This window comes from Oryctolagus cuniculus, chromosome 2 (genome assembly GCF_964237555.1).
Source record: "Oryctolagus cuniculus chromosome 2, mOryCun1.1, whole genome shotgun sequence".
NCBI lineage: Eukaryota > Metazoa > Chordata > Mammalia > Lagomorpha > Leporidae > Oryctolagus > Oryctolagus cuniculus.
In genome coordinates, this window is record NC_091433.1 from 30,164,673 (window position 1) to 30,181,960 (window position 17,288).

Here is a 17,288-nt window from a genome sequence, read left to right on the forward strand (position 1 = left end):
GTGATGCTTACTGTGGCAATCCTAGGAACCCAATGAAGTCATAGAGGCTCAAAACAAGTCAGCAGTCTGTGCTAAAATAATGGACCAGAACTTCAAATCTAATGCCATTGATACCAAAGCACATGCACTTCTAGGGCAATATTGGCAGAGCTTTCCAAAGACCAAGGTAGGAGCAGCGTTTGGGCAAAGTAAAGGTCTAGATAGCCTTCAGTAGAATCCTTTGGGGAACTTGATAAATTGCAAATTCTGTGACACCGTTTGTAATCACTTACATCAACAATCATTGCAAGGTGAACTTGGTAACTCAGTTTTAACAAAAACCTCAGGGAATTGTCAATCACATTGTAATATGACACCTGTGACCTTGTGAAATAGGGATCTCTAATATAATATCCATTTGTTTCACATTCAAATATATTCTGAAGGCATGCAGCAAATAACAAGTGATTGTGATATCATATAAATTAACTTGAAACTGATATGTATTTTACTTCAGAACTCTTTAATCCAAAGCTGAGATACTACAGACAGACAGTAAGCATAAATAACATTCATACTCTTCTTGCTTGTAAGAAGTGCTATCACTATCATTCTGCTATTTGATTCCCACCCAGATCTCAAGGAAGGATTGGCAGGCATTACAGTTACAGTCATCTATCACTTAATAAGGTTTTAGGCAACAATATACCTCATATATGATGGCAGTCCCATAAGATTATAATGGAGCTGAAAAATCTCTTTCACCCGATAACATTGTAGCTATCCTAACATCTAAGTGCAAATACATTACTCATGTGTTTGTGGTGGTGCTGGTATAAACAAATCTACTTCACTGTTAGGCATACAGAAGAATAGCACATACAATTAGTGCATAGAATTTGATAGGAAGAACAAATGACTATGTGGCTGATTTATGCCTTTACCATCTTGTATCTTTACTTTAGACTGTACACCTGTTTATTAAAAAAGTTTACTGGTGCCGGCATTATATTACAGTAGTTGACACTGGCACTGACCACTTGTGACACCAGCTTCTGGTACTGGAGTGCCACTTCAAGTCCAGGCTATTCCACTTATGATCCAGCTTCCTATTAATATGCCAGGAGGGCAGTAGAAAGTGGCCCAGGTGTTTGGATTCCTGATGCCCACATGGGAGACCAGGATATATGTCATGGCTCCTAGATTTAGTCTGGCCTAGACATGTCTGTTACAGCCATTTAGGAAGTAAACCAGCAGATGGAAGACCTCCCTCCCCCACCACCCTGCCTAATCTGTTTCTTTCTCTGTGCCATTCTGCCTCCCAAATATATAAATCCATTAAAAATAAACCTTTTTTAAAGTTTGCTATAAAACAGTAAGTCTTATTTAGTAGTTAACAGTATCATACACATTGTGCGTTTAACATGCCTCTTGAGTATTATCAAGATGCCACATCAACTGATTCATATATACCATCTAGGTTTGCACAAATGCACGATGATATTTGCACAATGACAAAATGGCCTAATGATACATTACTCAGAATATAGTCTGTTGTTAATTAATGCATGACTGTATTTCTATTTCATTGGAGAAGAGGCTGAGACTTGAACTTCCTGAAATTCACATCACTCTCCTGTGATTCACTGGTAAAGCATGACTATTTTTTATTTTGCCCCTGACATTGCCAAAATAGGAGTGAGTAATGAAGATGAAAGAACATTAGTGAACAAATGTGATCTCACCCACCTTATAGGAAAGCAAAGCCAAGGGTAACAAAAAAAAGAGAATATGAGTTTTAAAAAGCCATTGAAATAATAGTACACAGGAAGTGTATGAGAGGTCAGAGAGAAGATTTCTATGTTAAAGAGAACTTCAAAAAACCCTAATCAGTATGGAAACTCAGACTATCAGATGTGCAAAATCTTCATCAGAGCACAATTGGGATTGCTCATCAGTTTCTAAATGTTCACATATTTTTAGACTTTGATTTTCCTCGAGATTCCAATCTCTATTAAAAACATTAACTGGATTGAGAAGGATAATTGACCAAAGAACTATGTTCCCAAACTAGAAAATTGGGGGAAAATGGAAAGTGACTATTTTTCTCTGAACTAGCTGTCTGTACTCAAAACTTTTCCCTTCATTACAAAAATGTCACTTGCGTTTATTAATCTTCTAAGTACAGCTAAAACTATTTTCATTTTGGGATGGGCATTGTGGCACAGGCAGAGCTGTCTAAGCCATCTGTTGGGATTCCTGCATCTCATACGGAAGAACTTAAGAGTGTGAGTTCTGTTTCTGATCTAACTTCCTGCTAATGAGAATGCTAGGAGGCAGCAGATAGTGGCCCAAGTGTTTGGATTCTTGCCACCCACATGGGAGGTCCAGAGGGAGTTCCTCTCTCCTGGCTTCATTGTGGCCCAGCCCTGGATGTGAGGGCATTTGGAGAGTGAACCAGCAGATGGAAGATTCTCATTCATATTCATTCTCTTTCTCTCTCTCTCTCTCTCTCTCTCTCTCTCACTCTCCCCTTCTCTCCCCCGCCCCGCCTCCCTCCCTTCCTCTGTCACTGTCATTCTAGCTTTCAAGTAAATAAATAAACCTTTAAAAAATGTTGCATTGTGATCAAAATGCTTTATACATCATATACCATGTTAATTAGTAATGGTGATAGAGAAGAAAACAACTTTCCCAACTGTATCTGTCTGCTCATTTGGGTCTCTTTTGGTGGGAATCTTTTGCCCTTCTAAACTTGGTCTTCTAAACTTCAGACCTCCTCCAGGGAAGTTCCTCTGTGAAGCCTTTTTCAGCTTTGTGTGCTTCTCTGCTGGACATATACATGCTACTCTATACATTGCTTCTACAACACTTAGATGGATTATGGGTATTGTTTGCTCCCATGGTAACTTGTGTAACAATATAACCACACTTAATGTAGCACCTGTTCTATGGCATCCACTTATCTACACATTTTACATGGTTTATGCTAATTCAAGTAATCTTTCCAAAAATACTATAACATAGAAGCTTTTTGCTTCCCATTTTACAAATGTAAAGAGTGGATCACAGTGCATGATAACCTGCCCATGTCACACATTGTTAAGTAGCAAAAGTAGGATGACAATTTGTTTTCTTTCCTTGTCCAAATCCTCAGTATAACTCAATAGAGTAATGAAACTTCATAAAATACAAACACAAGATCATATTCCTACACCTAATACCCACAATGGTGGCTGTATTACAATCTGATCTGTGCAGGTCATTTATTGATCAGTTCTGTCAAGAAAGTCTATTAGAAGACAGTTCCTTGTGTTTGCCACCCATGATTCAAAGACATGGTAGACTAAATCGTAGATTTTGCTGATTTCTTCATGAAAAAAAGAAATGTGAAGAGATGCTTTGAGTGAATAAAAATTACATCCCTCTTAAAATGGAGTGTATTTTTGTCGTATTTGTGACTTTTCAAAGAAAATCAACACACTGGTATATCATAAGTGGAGAACAACTGCAATAGCAAAAGAATTCAGAAGCAACTAAAAGAAGAAATGATTGAAATATGTTCTACTTAACCTTTGAAAGAAATAAAATTGAAGTGGTCTCATGTCCAGCTGGCTTTGGAAGGCAGAAGTAGTTCAATGTGGGAAGATACACAAAGTAACAAACTTAGACTCAGCATGAAGATTATCTTTTTAAATAGTTATTCTAAATTGCAAGAAGCTACTTACTGTCCAGCAAATTCCTGTCACTGGAATGTTTAAACTGAGAATGACCTGTATCAGAACAGAAAGCTCAGCTCCGTTAGATGATTTCTTGGGTTCATTCTGAATAAAACTCTATTCTTTGGCAAAGAGAGTGGAAAACAATATGATATGTTGACAGAAGATGTGAAGGTCTGGGATTTATTGTTTCATAGATGCTTGCAGAAAGGATGAGATTCCTGGATCAGAGACAAAGGCTTTATCACTCAGAGTAAAAGGAGTAGCCAGATCTTCATGTTTGCATAAATTCTCTCTGTCCTCCTTGTCCCACAGGGATGATGACAGGACACATGATGGATGCTTGCATTACAGGGGAGAAATGCTGAGCTTGGAGGCATTGCCACTTTGGTAGTAATTGAAAGCAAACCTACTGTTTTTCAGAGAGAAAAACTACCTCATCCTTCAGGGTCGCTCACTGTAAGCATAACCTTGAGAGATGGCCCAGGTAGGTGGTCAAGGATTCTTGGAATCCCAGGAAAAATGTGCAGGGCTATCAGGGCTCACGGTCAATTGCTTCTCTCAACATAGATGGAAGAGCCATTGAAAATGTGGATTCCTTGGCCATGCTGGACCCTGATTACCAAAGAACACAGAAAACAGGAAGAAAAGATATTTCAATGACATAAGTCCTATTTAAAACAATCTCAGAACAGTAAGAAATAGATGAGATAAAAACAGTTTGCTTCTAAACCTATTGAATCCAGATGGAAGTTACATATGTCATCAACCTTCTTGTTTTTGTGCCAGAAGAACTAACCTATTTGGTGCAAGCTTATTTATAAGGTTTCTAATGGCAAGAAGCACCCATTTTTCAAGTTCAGAATTGCCCAAATCAGCTCTTTCCTATGCAGGAATTTTCATTAGATTAAAAAGAAAGAAAAACTGGAAGACTCCTAATGCTTTCAAGAAGATAAAAATTTCTGTCGAACTACGTGAGTAGATGAACCAACATTGCCACCTAGTGGAAGTATTTATTCTTCCAACGCCATAGAATATATTCTACAGCTCTATCCACCCTTTCTTACGTTTCTGTCTGTTAAAATAAGCAGTTTAAAAGCTTAGTTTGATCAATTTGTCTTAAAATTTAAACTATATTTTCCTTCTGAAAAATAATTCTGATGCATAAATTGTGCTTCTAAAATAGATTAAGAAACATTGGTTGTAAGGTTAAATTTAAGCTTGTTTTTTCTGGAAAATTTTGTGAGGGAAGCACAAGTTCTTTAGAGCAGAATTTAAAGTCAAAATAGGTATTTTTAAAAAAATCTTTATCTCCCTGAAACCAATAACTCATAATGCCTGTGTAAATTGTTGTAATTATGAGTCATAAGCAGATTTTCACGGTCCTGACTTTTTAAAGTTATACAAATGAAGATGCTGGAAATAAGGAAGATATTGGAAAAAATAACATTTTGCAACCTTTTCCAAATGGAAAGAATTACACATAATTTCAGGCTTTTTTCTTAAAAATATGGATATTATATTACATTCCAGCTAATAGCCATCCTGTGGAAAACCACTACAGAGATAATGAATATAAAAACAATTTTAACAACGGGATTCTCCAGTTTCCATAATTTTTTTGACATCAAGTTGAAATTTCTCAGATGAATTGAGAGAAAAATGAAGATTATACAAATTAAGCAAAATGAATGTGAGTATCTTTCCAGTGACTGAAATCCCATTCTTGATCAAATATTAACAGTTTAATGTGGTTCAATCCATACTTTAATAGTCTGGCTACATTCATACCTATATGACATTCATTGGTAGGTTGATTGACTAAAATAAGGTCAATTATTTTTATTAATGTCCTTATCTTTTCAGTGGGAATGATAACACATCTCAGCAGATGATTACAAGAACTCAGTGGAGGGCCCACTGTGGCTTAGTAGGCCAAGCCTCCACCTGTGGCACCGGCGTCCCATATGGGCGCCAGTTTCTGTCCTGGCTGCTCCTCTTCCAATCTAGCTCTCTGCTATGGCCTGAGAAAGCAGTGGAATATGACCCTAGTGCTTGGGCCCTGCACCAGAGTAGGAGACCTGGATGAAGCTCATGGCTCCTGGCTTCCGATCAGCTCAGCTCCAGCCATCAAGGCCATTTGGGGAGTGAACCAGCAGATAGAATACCTTTCTCTCTATCTCACCCTCTCTCTGTCTGTTGCTCTACCTCACAAATAAATGAGGAAAGAAAGAAAGAAAGAGAGAGAGAGAGAGAGAAATGGGTGGAGGAAGTATCACAGAGTGCTTAGTCACTACCCAAGCTATTGTAGGCATACAATGAATGACTGCTATAATTAATAGCTACTTTTAATAATTTATTTTGATTAATATGGAAGAAGAATTTATTGGTTGACTATAAAATAGTAAAATACCTGAACAGTAAATTAGAAAATCACTGTCTCTTAGTGCCTTTTTTGAATTGCTATCTCTTTCTTACAGTTTTTGTCTAAAGCCTTTTCAAATATCACTTTCACCATATAAATAACTGCCCTTTATAAATGGAGTTTTCCATCTAATTAGATGAGACACAGGAAGGATGAGTTCCTATTTGGTGGCTAAATCCTTTGATCTAGTCTTCTTTAACTTAGCTCTGATTAAGATAACATATTGCCTTCAAACTGACTTTCCTTTTAATGTGTAAGCACATTACATTAATATGTCCTTCTTGCCATCCTAGCATCAGTTCTACTAGAGATCTGTTAGTCTCCAATAAAATAATGGGTTTGTATTTGTATTGAGTCTTAACATGTCTACCTCTCTCTGATATAAATCATCATTTTCACAGAATCTTTCTAAAGACAGTTATTTTTTTATCCATCAAGGAAGTGGTATAGTTTAGTGAATAAAGATACTGGATTTAAAGCCAGACTCTATATAGAAAATCAACCTGGGGTTGGGCGCTTGGTCTAGAAGCTAAAGATTTCATTTGAGATACCCACATTCCACATTGGAGTGTCTGGGTTTGAGTCCCAGCTCTGCTCACAATTTCAGCTTCTTGTTAATGAGCACTGTGGTAGACAACAGGTGATGGCTCAAGTAATTGGGTCTCTGCCTCCTTTATTGGAGACTGGGTTGAATTCCCGGCTCCTGGATTCAGCCTGGCTAAACCCTGCCATTACAGGCATTTGGACAGTGAACCAGCAGATGGGCACTCCATCCTGTGTCTCTCTGCTTCTCAAATTATATAATCTTTTTTTTTTTTAAAAAAAAAAGACTAGTTTGAACAATTCATAGTCTTGTGATCAAAGTTAAGTTACTTAACACAATTATCTGTACATGTTAAGCATAATAATAATGCTTGTTTTATGGGGTTGTGGTCAGGAACAAATGACATAATGCAACTACCTGGAATAATGTGAGTCCTTCTGAAATGTTGGTTACTATGAAGGAAGTTTGTTACGAGTTTCAGGTATTTAGAAGTTCAATGAGACAGTCATTCCAAAAATTCCTCATTCATGCTAAAAATAATGATTGAGGTCTACTAACCATCAATTTCTGGTTATAAGAAAGAGTAAAGATTGACAGTTTCACCCGGCTCATGGAACTTGTAATGAGGTGGTGTTTTGTCACCCATACTAAAAGCTGAGGCTGTCTCTGATGCCGACATATGCACCCCAAGAGCAAATAGATACAGGGAAAGGAAAGAGTATCCAAGAAGCAATTATCCCCTGAGGTCCTGACATCCTCCAGGGGACCTCACAGGGTTGCTCAGTAACATGGACAGAAGTTCCTCAGGAGCTCTGTCAGTGCTCTGTGAAAATTTTAAGAAATAATTGAGAAAAATCTACCCAGATCTAAGAAATATGTCTTCCAGACACTACTCTGTCACTCCACAGACGGGAACCCTGTGAACGTCATTTAAGCTCTGTTGACATTAGTTGCACCTCTTCAATGAGATGGGTGAACTGCAGAATTTCTTAAATATATTTCAAAAAACATTTTAATTTTGTTGGTAGCCTTATATGGCAGCAGAGACTATTAAATATAAATGCCAGGGATCAAAAGATAGATTTGAATTTCTGATTATATATTTTTTAAATTTCCCAAATGTTATAATATAATGTAGATTATAATTTAGGGGAATGAACCAGGTGCATACAAAACAGCTTACTCTGTGAAATTAAGGAGCAGTCCTAAATACCGATTTTGACCATCTAGACAATCTGATAGATGGAATGACAACCAAATGTTGCTTGTTTTCTAGTGTGTGGTCCTATAAGATGGCTAGAGTGAGTCATTTGTGTAAATCTGAAATGATTGCTATTTTTATAACAATGAATTAGAACCATTGTTCTTTACTTGTTTTAACCTGTTTTGTAAGTAGACAGTTTGCATGTAATGAAGGAATAGTTTTCAGAAAATAATATATTTTTAACTTCACACCCCAGAATGTGTTGGGTACTTAATAAATATTTTCTGGGGCACATTTTATACATTTGTCTGATACTCACAGAAACTCTACTGTTTAAAAGACTGGATTTTCCATTGTAAAGATGAGGAAACTGAGGCTCATATACAAACAGCTTGAAAATTTATACCTTCTATAGAACTGAAAATATTAAGAAAAATATAGGGGATAAATAAAAACAGAGCAGAAATGAATGAACCTCGTAAAATTAATATGAATCCTAAAATCAGAAATGCATTAGGGTTTAAGGCAAACCTCAAGATGATAATTTGTGTTGAAATCTTACCAATTCAGCTAAATTTTTTGACATGTTTTAAATTTATTAATTTAATTAGACATAGAATCTCTGTAGCATTAATGAAGAAAGAATTATAGTATCTATCTTCCAACCTTTATTAAGTAGTTAGCATATAAACAAAATCTAAAATAATTAGGGACAGTCTCTAGATTCCTTATATTCTGTCTGTAGAAGCATAAACTCTACCACTCACATTTTTGATACCTACTTAAAAATATTTATCATTCTTGGGTTTGTTGTGTAAAAGCTGCTTCAGAAGTAAGAAATGTACCACTAGCTGATGCCAGACTCTTGAGTTATCTTACAGACCAAGCATGCACTAGTGCCCTACATCTAATACAAGGTGATCGGGGGCTCACTGGTTCACTGCTGAGATAAGGCTTCATGAACTCACCACCCCAAGATCAAGGTGGCACACACATTTGAAAGACAAACAGATCAAGTGCATTGCATTTAAAAGTATCTTGGCCATTTTAAATTATATAATTGAAAAACATTCCTGACCACAGATCAGGAGCTTTTAAAAAATAGTCTTTGTATTACTTTGAACACCTTAATAAAGAATGACTTGAAGCTCATTGTCATTGGCAGTAGGTTTCACATTTAACCTTCCAGTTTAGGATCTTTATAAGCCATTACATTGTAAAGCATCAGTGATATATTGATTTTAAATTCACATGTCATGTAAAATACTAGTTCTCACAACCAGATATGGGCTGCAATTATGTCTATCCTATTTCATACCAAACGAATGATTCACAAGAATCCATTAAGAACAAATAGTCCACAGAAGGTCGTCCCTGTATCAAAAGGTTAAGAAAAATCTATTGACTTAAAATACTTTAAGTCTGTTTACTATTATTAATATAGTCATGGAATTAATAATATCAGAAAAACCATTTTGTCTTGATTTATACACTTTTAGGAAAATGGGAATTGATAGTAAAATGGGAGTCATTTCACATACTCTGAAAATTTGTTAGATTTTGAATATGTGGAAACTGCTTCTGGCAATAATAAAGGCTTTTTATTTAGCAGAATGGAAATAAGACTGATGCAGGTGAAGCAAAAGATGGATAAAGCAGAGACAAAGCACAATAGTTTAAAGTAGAAGTCAGGTATAGAAAATAGGAAGAAAAACAGTTTGCAGTAATGCTCAACTGCACTAGTTATTGGGAACTAATTACAACAAAAGAGGCATAGCAGAAAATCTTAGCAAAGCTAGACAGCACAATCAGCATGGCAAGGTGTGACTTTCTCTTGAATTTGCTATTATTCCCAAGTATAGAGTTAAGAGCTGAATTGTGTCCCCTTAAATTCATATATTGAAATTCTAAACCCCAGTACTTCAAAATATGACCAGGGATGTTGTTGGTGGTGTTAGTTAAATTAGGATAAGGTCACCTTTGCATAGGATGAGGACTGAATCTGATTGGTGCCTTCATAAGAAAGGGAACTTTGGACATAGGTACACAGGAAGAGCTCCAAATGAAGATGAAGGCAGAGAAGGGAGTGATACATTAATGTCCAAGGAAAATCAAAGATTGTCAGCAAACCACCAGAAAACAGGAAAAGGCACAGGACAAATCTTTCCTAAGCCCTTCAAAGTGAGCAAATCCCTGCCAGCACCCTGATCTTGGACTTCTTGCCAGCAGACTTACAAGGAAATAAATTTCTAATGTGTAAATCATTTTGTTTATAGTACTTTTTTTACAGCCTTCCTAGAGAGCCAGTATAATCATCAAGACATATGCTTATTATTTCTATTGAATAAAATATTGCTTTCATTAATTCCAAGGATTTCAAGTAAGAGAAAAGAGGAGAAACTCAATAGCAAGCAATGCCAAGAAACAGGAACCACAAGTGAAATGATAATGATGATGACACTGATTCAAAGTAAATCAAGTTCTATTCTTGATCTTTTACACTATTTTCCCTTTCACTATTTATGGGTCCATGCTGCCCTTTTCAGCTGGGCCACTTCTCCTACCTCAGGGACATTTGAAAGTCAATCTGCAGAAGACAAAGCAAGTGCTGTCTAGGCATAATGTTTTTTTCCCTGATTGAATAGTCCAACCAGAGTATTCACAAAAGCCAAGAAGTAGAAATCCCTTAAACATCCATCAACATAGGATAGAAAATGTAGTATATCCATAAAATGTAGTAGTGCTCAGCTTTAAAACATAAAGAATCTCTGCTCATAAGAAATAAAAATGAGCCTTTGACACACATTTTGAAATGGGCACAAGTCTAGGCCGTATCACCACTGACTTGATGTGTGCAATTACCTCCCCCTAAAGGCAGGAAAGCTCTTAAGGCTGATATAAATACTACTTTGTACTCTCAGGCAGTGAACCTTTTTAAATATATTAGCCTTGTAGAATATAATAGATGGAAAGAAGAAAATTGCTTCAGAATTGTAGGATTAAATAGAAAGTGTCTTTCAGGAGCAATTGCTCCATTTTCAGTTTGGTGTTTTCGAGATGTGCAACTCTCTCCTCCCTGCAAGGGGATGTGTACAGCAGAATTTCTGACAAAATGGTGGAGCTGAAGAACTCAGGTAACACATAGGATGATCCCACATGAAGATAATCACTCCTATATTTTCACTGCATTATGATCAGTTTCTCAACTAGAATATCTGGGCCAAAAGCACCAGTGCCACTGTTTCTGTGGTTCATATTACTTCAGAGCTTGTGTTACTGGTCTGACTTCCTTACATTACAGATAATGAAACTCTAAAACATATTTTTATTGTTTTTACAGGCTTTGATCAAGGTAATCCATACAGTAGCCAACAAAGGAACACTGATTTTTCTTATTCCAGTCTAATGCCTCATTGCCAGAACAAATTCTGCTGCCAGTAGTGGAGGTGCCACCCTCTTACTTGGTTCCCTCTAAAGTCATTGACCTGAAAATGTTGAAGCTGTTAAAAGCAAGAATAAGTGTGGTAAGGCTTTTTCTTATTGCATCTTAAAAGGATGTAGACTACCTCCCACGTTCTGGCATTACACAAAAGATCACCTGGTAGACCACAGATTCACTGTTATTCAAGCCACCTGACCCTTTACCTACAGTTTGTGCCCTGCACTAGTTCCATAATAAATAACCTAACTGTGATAAAAACTGTGTACTTTCTTCAGAAGTAGGCTTCAAGTTATTGTAATCATCTATTTGCTGTAAAATCTTGTATATTTTTCTTTCTGTTTTTGTGTCTTAGTCTAAATCACCTCTTTGATAGTGTGAGATTTAAAGGAATACGTGTTAGCAGCAATGAGATAGTGTGACATCTCAACCCAAACAAAGCTTGACAGCCTTCGGGAATAGGAATAAAGTATCAATTAGCTATTGTTGTCTTGTATGTGTTTCATAACATTTATCTCCAGTTTTCAAGCACTTGAACCACAGAGATGGAACATTGCTGTTGTTACTTTAATGTTTACAGTTTTATTATAACATGTGGCACAGCTGAACAGAAATTAAGATCTTATCCAAAGTGCCCTGTTTATCCTAGTGTACATACTGTAAGCATGGGAAAATCTATCTCAATTCAGGCGTCTCTGTCAAGTTCCATTCCAATCTTTATCAAGGGAGCTCATGAAGATAACATAAAGAACTGGCACACTAAAGAACAGTTCACCACAAATTATAAATGATGAGCAGTATGTTAACACCATTTTCCTTGTACACCTGAAAACATCTACAGCGAATCAGCGGGAAGCACTGAAATTTCACAAAGGAAGCAGAGAGGCACAAAAGAGCTAAGACAATGACATTTAGGATAAACACCTTACAGTTCAACTAGAACTTGCAGACAAAGGAAATAATCAAGAACTGAGGATTGACTTTCAATCTTTCTGAGAAAAGTACAGGAAAAGCCAAAACCAGTAAGAAAACTAGAGATATTTAAGTTGGAGTCAAATCTATAGCTGTTGGAAAAAGATAGAATCAGACCTGAGATAGAGTTCTAGGTCAAATTGGTCCTATTCTATTCACCTTCACAAGTCAGGCACCAGGAAAAACCACAAGTCAGAAACAACCAATCCTTGATCAAGTGTTGTTAACAAATAAAAATTTACATCCACACCTTTGCATTCAATAGACTGCTGTTCACTATCAGACTTTAATTTAAATATCAGTTTTACAAACACACCTGCCGCACTTTCTTGCCCTTATAGAAATAGCACTTCTCTCTGACAGCCCAGACTAGACCTACTGTCATGTGCTTCCATGCTCTGAGCATGATTGGTTCTCTTGGGGTTAGAATTTTTCCCACTGTTTGATCAGTGTTACACCCACCTTTCTAGTAAAAAGGGCATGAGATTGGAGTGGAAGTGGTGCTTTCAACGTTCTCTGCAGGAAAAGTGATTCCCCAATCAGGATCCAAGCTGAAAATATCTTTCCCATTGGGAATATCTTCTGTGTTGCACCAATAAAAATCAAATCTCAGCTGTCTCACCTCTTATGTTTATCTTTAATATTCCACTGGGCTTTGGGAAGAAAAATTATGTGAATCACAACAGAAAACAGTAAAAAACAAACCAACTATTAGATAGTGTTCATGCCAGATCTGATATTCTGAGAAGAAATCATCACTTTTGTTATTTTTCAGCCAGAAATGCATAACCTGAATAAAATCATGAGCAAATACCAGAGAAACACAAATTGAGAAACATTCTATAAAATAAGTAGCCTGGACTCTTCAAAAATGTCACTGTCATGAAAGACTAAGAGACTGTTCCAGATTGGAGACTAAGCCAAAATGACCACTACATGTACTTTGTAATCTTGGGCTCTATTTTGGGGGTGGGGGGTACTGCAAAGAACATTGATAAGAAAAATTCAGAATATAAAATAAAATATCAATATTTTATTATTATTAGGAACTAGACAACTACATAATCATTACATAAAAGAATATCCTTGTTCCTAGGAAATATTCACATTGAAATGTTAAGAGGCAAATGGCCATGATGTATGTAGACTACTCTGATACGTTCTTTTTAAAAAGCTGCATTGAGGGGCCGGTGCCGCACTAGGTTAATCCTCCGCCTGCGGCTCTGGCATCCCATATGGGCACCGGTTCTAAGCCAGCTGCTCCTCTTCCAATCCAGTTCTCTTCTGTGGCCTGGGAAGCAGTGGAGGATGGCCCAAGTGCTTGGGCCCCTGTACCCACATGGGAGACCAGGAAGAGGCACTTGGCTCCTGGCTTCAGATCGGCATAGCTCCGGTCGTTGCGGCCATTCAGGGGGTGAACCAACGGAAGGAAGACCTTTCTCTCTCTCTCTCTTTCTCTCTCTCTCTCACTGTCTGTAACTCTACCTGTCAAATAAATAAATTAAAATATTTTAATTAGAAAAAAAAGCTGCATTGCTTTAGGACTGGCATTTGGCACAGCAGGTTAGGCCACCATGTGGCTTGCTGGCATCCCACATCAGCATGCCTGTTTGAATCCCTGCTACTAGGTTTCCCAGCTCCCTCCTAATGAGCCTGGGAAAAGCAGTAGAGGATGGCTCAAGTACTTGGGCCCTGACACCTATGTGAGAGGTCCTGATGGAATTCTTGGCTACTGGCTTCAGCTTGGCCCAGCCCAGGCAGTTGTGACATTTGGGGAGTGAACCAGCAGATAGAAGCTTGCTTTCTCTTTATCTTTATTTTGTCTCTCTGCCTTTCAAATAAATAAATCTTAAATAAGAAATAAAATAGTTACATTTTGAAACTCATGAATTCGGGATGATTTAACAGAAATTTTGGATTCTCTGCCTATTTTTGGCACAGATTTCAAATACATTTTTTTTAAGATTTTATATATTTATTTGAGAGGTAGAGTTATAGGCAGTGAGAGGAAGAGACAAAGGTCTTCCTTCCATTGTTTCACTCCCCAAATGGCCTCAACCAAATGGCCTTTGGATCGGAGCTGCGCTGATCCAAAGCCAGGAACCAGGAGCTTCTTCCCGGTCTCCCACGTGGGTACAGAGGCCCAAGCACTTGGGCCACCTACTACTGCTTTCCCAGGCCATAGCAGAGAGCTGGATCAGAAGAGAAGCAGCCAGGACTAGAACCGGAGCCCATATGGGATGCCGGCACCACAGGCGGAGGATTAACCTACTGCGCCACAGCACCAGCCCCCATTTTTTATTTTTAAAATTTCAAATAATTTCAACTTTCAGAAAAAGTTACAAGAACACAGGTCTTCTGTACTCATTATATCTATTCTGTACATCCATTGTACAGCCATTATGAAAGTTTCGTCACACTTTTGTCATCCTCTTTCAATTATGCAGTTTATATTTTATATTATAATAATTTATGTTTTATAATATACATGATCATATGTAACATACTTTTGTATATTATGTTTCCTTTACATTAAGTACTTTTTAAAGTGTTTATATTATTTATTTGAAATGAGGAATCACAGAGAATGGGAGAGTAAGGCACATTAGCAGGGAGCTAGATCAGGAGTGGAGCAGCTGGGACTGGAACAAGTGCTCAGATGTGATGCCAGCATCACAGGTGACAGTTTAACCCACCGTGCCACAATGTGGGCCCTGGGTGTTCTATATTTTTATTATATCACTATATATTGCATTATATTTCATGTATGCCCAATGCTGTATTAAATTTTATATAATATGTAACACAGAGAGGACACACACACACACACTCACACATACAGCAATATCCTCTTTAAAGAAGTTGCTCAACTCCCTTCTTTGGGATCTGCTGAAAGCATTTAACAAAAATATAAAATTAATTACAGATGGCTATTTGTCACTGGGAAAAAGAAAAACATGATCTCAATAAATACAGTTTCCAAAAAAAATCTGTTCTCAACATTAAAATTTGAAAGGTAAGTTGAGTGTATTGATTACTATTTTACATGGTCAATTACTCTTGTGCTTCCAATGTGGGTCTCACTGAACTATTAGGGGAAAACGAAACAAAACAAAACAAAGCCAGAGCTATAATGACAAAGCTGTTTATAAATCCTTCCAGATGAGTGAAAACACTCACTGGTAGGTGCCTCAGGTGTCCTAGTTTGGGGAATAACAAAATAGAGCAGAGAAAAGGCTAGTGCATGCTCAGCAGTGTCTAAATGTTCATAATCATGTCACTTCTAACCAAATCTTAATTTTTTCCCCTGTTTTTCATATCCTGCCTTGAATCATTCCGTTGGAACCCAGCTAAGTTCGGTCAAGCTTGCAAAGTTGAATGTGCCTGCCAGGCAAGCTTAACTATTTCTTGTATATCTTAGCAGATAATGAAAAGGTTACTGTGTTAAAATTGTTGGTGTATAGGGATTAAGACAATTCTTCCTCAGGTGTAAGCCAGCATGTGATATTTCTAGAAATGACACAATCTTCCAATAAATTCCAGAAATTTTTTTTAATCTGTTAGCTGTCAAGTACATTACTGGAATTAATTTGTTAATGAATTTGAATGATTTATACCTTAAGTAGCATTTTGCTTAATTATGTTAAGTAAAACACACATGGCTGCTTCAAAAAGTTCATGGAGAAAGGAGTTTAAAGAGAAACTGAATTGGGTAAAAAAAAACATTAAAACTCTGTGTAGTTTCTCATAAAACACAGCTTTCCATGAACTTTTTGAAGTTTCCAAATATAAACAAAAGAGGCCTATGTTTTATCTACTAAATTCTAAGGTATTTTATGAAGTGCTGAATCATGTAACTAAGTATAATAGGACCTAAAGGCATGTTCTCTGACAAGTTAAAATGTAATCCTGCAGTACCATTCTCATGTCTCTTTCTTAAGGAGCCATGGACGTGCTTATCCAATGATGGTACACTTACTCCCAAGATAAAAAGGGCTGTGCCATGAGCCAGTGAAAATATTTGGAGGGATATGTCGTTTCAATGGATTTGCAATGGAAACAGACCAAAAATGATATTTTTGAAAAGATAAAGGTAACACATTATAAAGTACAAAATAGGGGCTGGAGCCGTTGCATGGTAGTTTAAGCATATGGTTGCAGCACCAGCATCCTATATGGATGCTGGTTCGATACCCGCCTGCTCCCACTTCTCTTCCAGCTCCCTGCTGATGGCCTAGGAAAGCAGTAGAAGATGACCCAAGTGCTTGGGCCCCTGTAGCTGCATGGGAGAATGGAGGAAGCTCCTCATCCTGGCTTCAGATCAGCCCAACTCTGGCCATTGCAGCCATTTAGGGAGTGAACCAGCAGATAGAATACTTCTCTCTCTGTGTCTTTCCCTCTCTCTGTATATATCTCTTCTTCTCAAGCAAATAAACAAATCTTTTTTTACTATTTTATTTTATTTTATTTTATGAACATAAATTTCCAAAGTACAGCTTATGGGTTACAATAGCTTCCCCGCTCCCGTAACTACCCTCCCACCCACAACACTCACCTCTCCCACTCCCTCTCCCCTTCCATTCACATAAAAAATATGGAACGCTTCACAAATTTGCGTGTCATCCTTGTGCAGGGGCCATGCTAATCTTCTCTGTATCATTCCAATTTTAGTATATGTGCTGCCGAAGCGAGCACAATAAATCTTTTTTTAAAAAGAGTACAAAATAGCCGGCGCCGCGGCTCACTAGGCTAATCCTCCGCCTAGCGGCGCCGGCACACCGGGTTCTAGTCCCGGTCGGGGCGCCGGATTCTGTCCCGGTTGCCCCTCTTCCAGGCCAGCCCTCTGCTGTGGCCAGGGAGTGCAGTGGAGGATGGCCCAGGTGCTTGGGCCCTGCACCCCATGGGAGACCAGGAAAAGCACCTGGCTCCTGGCTCCTGCCATCGGATCAGCGCGGTGCGCCGGCCGCAGCGCGCCGGCCGCGGCGGCCATTGGAGGGTGAACCAAC

At 37.8% G+C, this 17,288-nt stretch overlaps 1 non-coding gene across 1 annotated transcript; it reads right to left on the reverse strand.

Annotated features, from left to right (window-relative positions):
- Positions 1–16,870: 16,870 nt before the first annotated feature.
- Positions 16,871–16,977, reverse strand: LOC127490391 (U6 spliceosomal RNA). Its single transcript, XR_007918353.1, has one exon. It is a non-coding gene; the product is annotated as a U6 spliceosomal RNA (small nuclear RNA).
- Between the last annotated feature and the right edge of the window lie 311 nt (positions 16,978–17,288).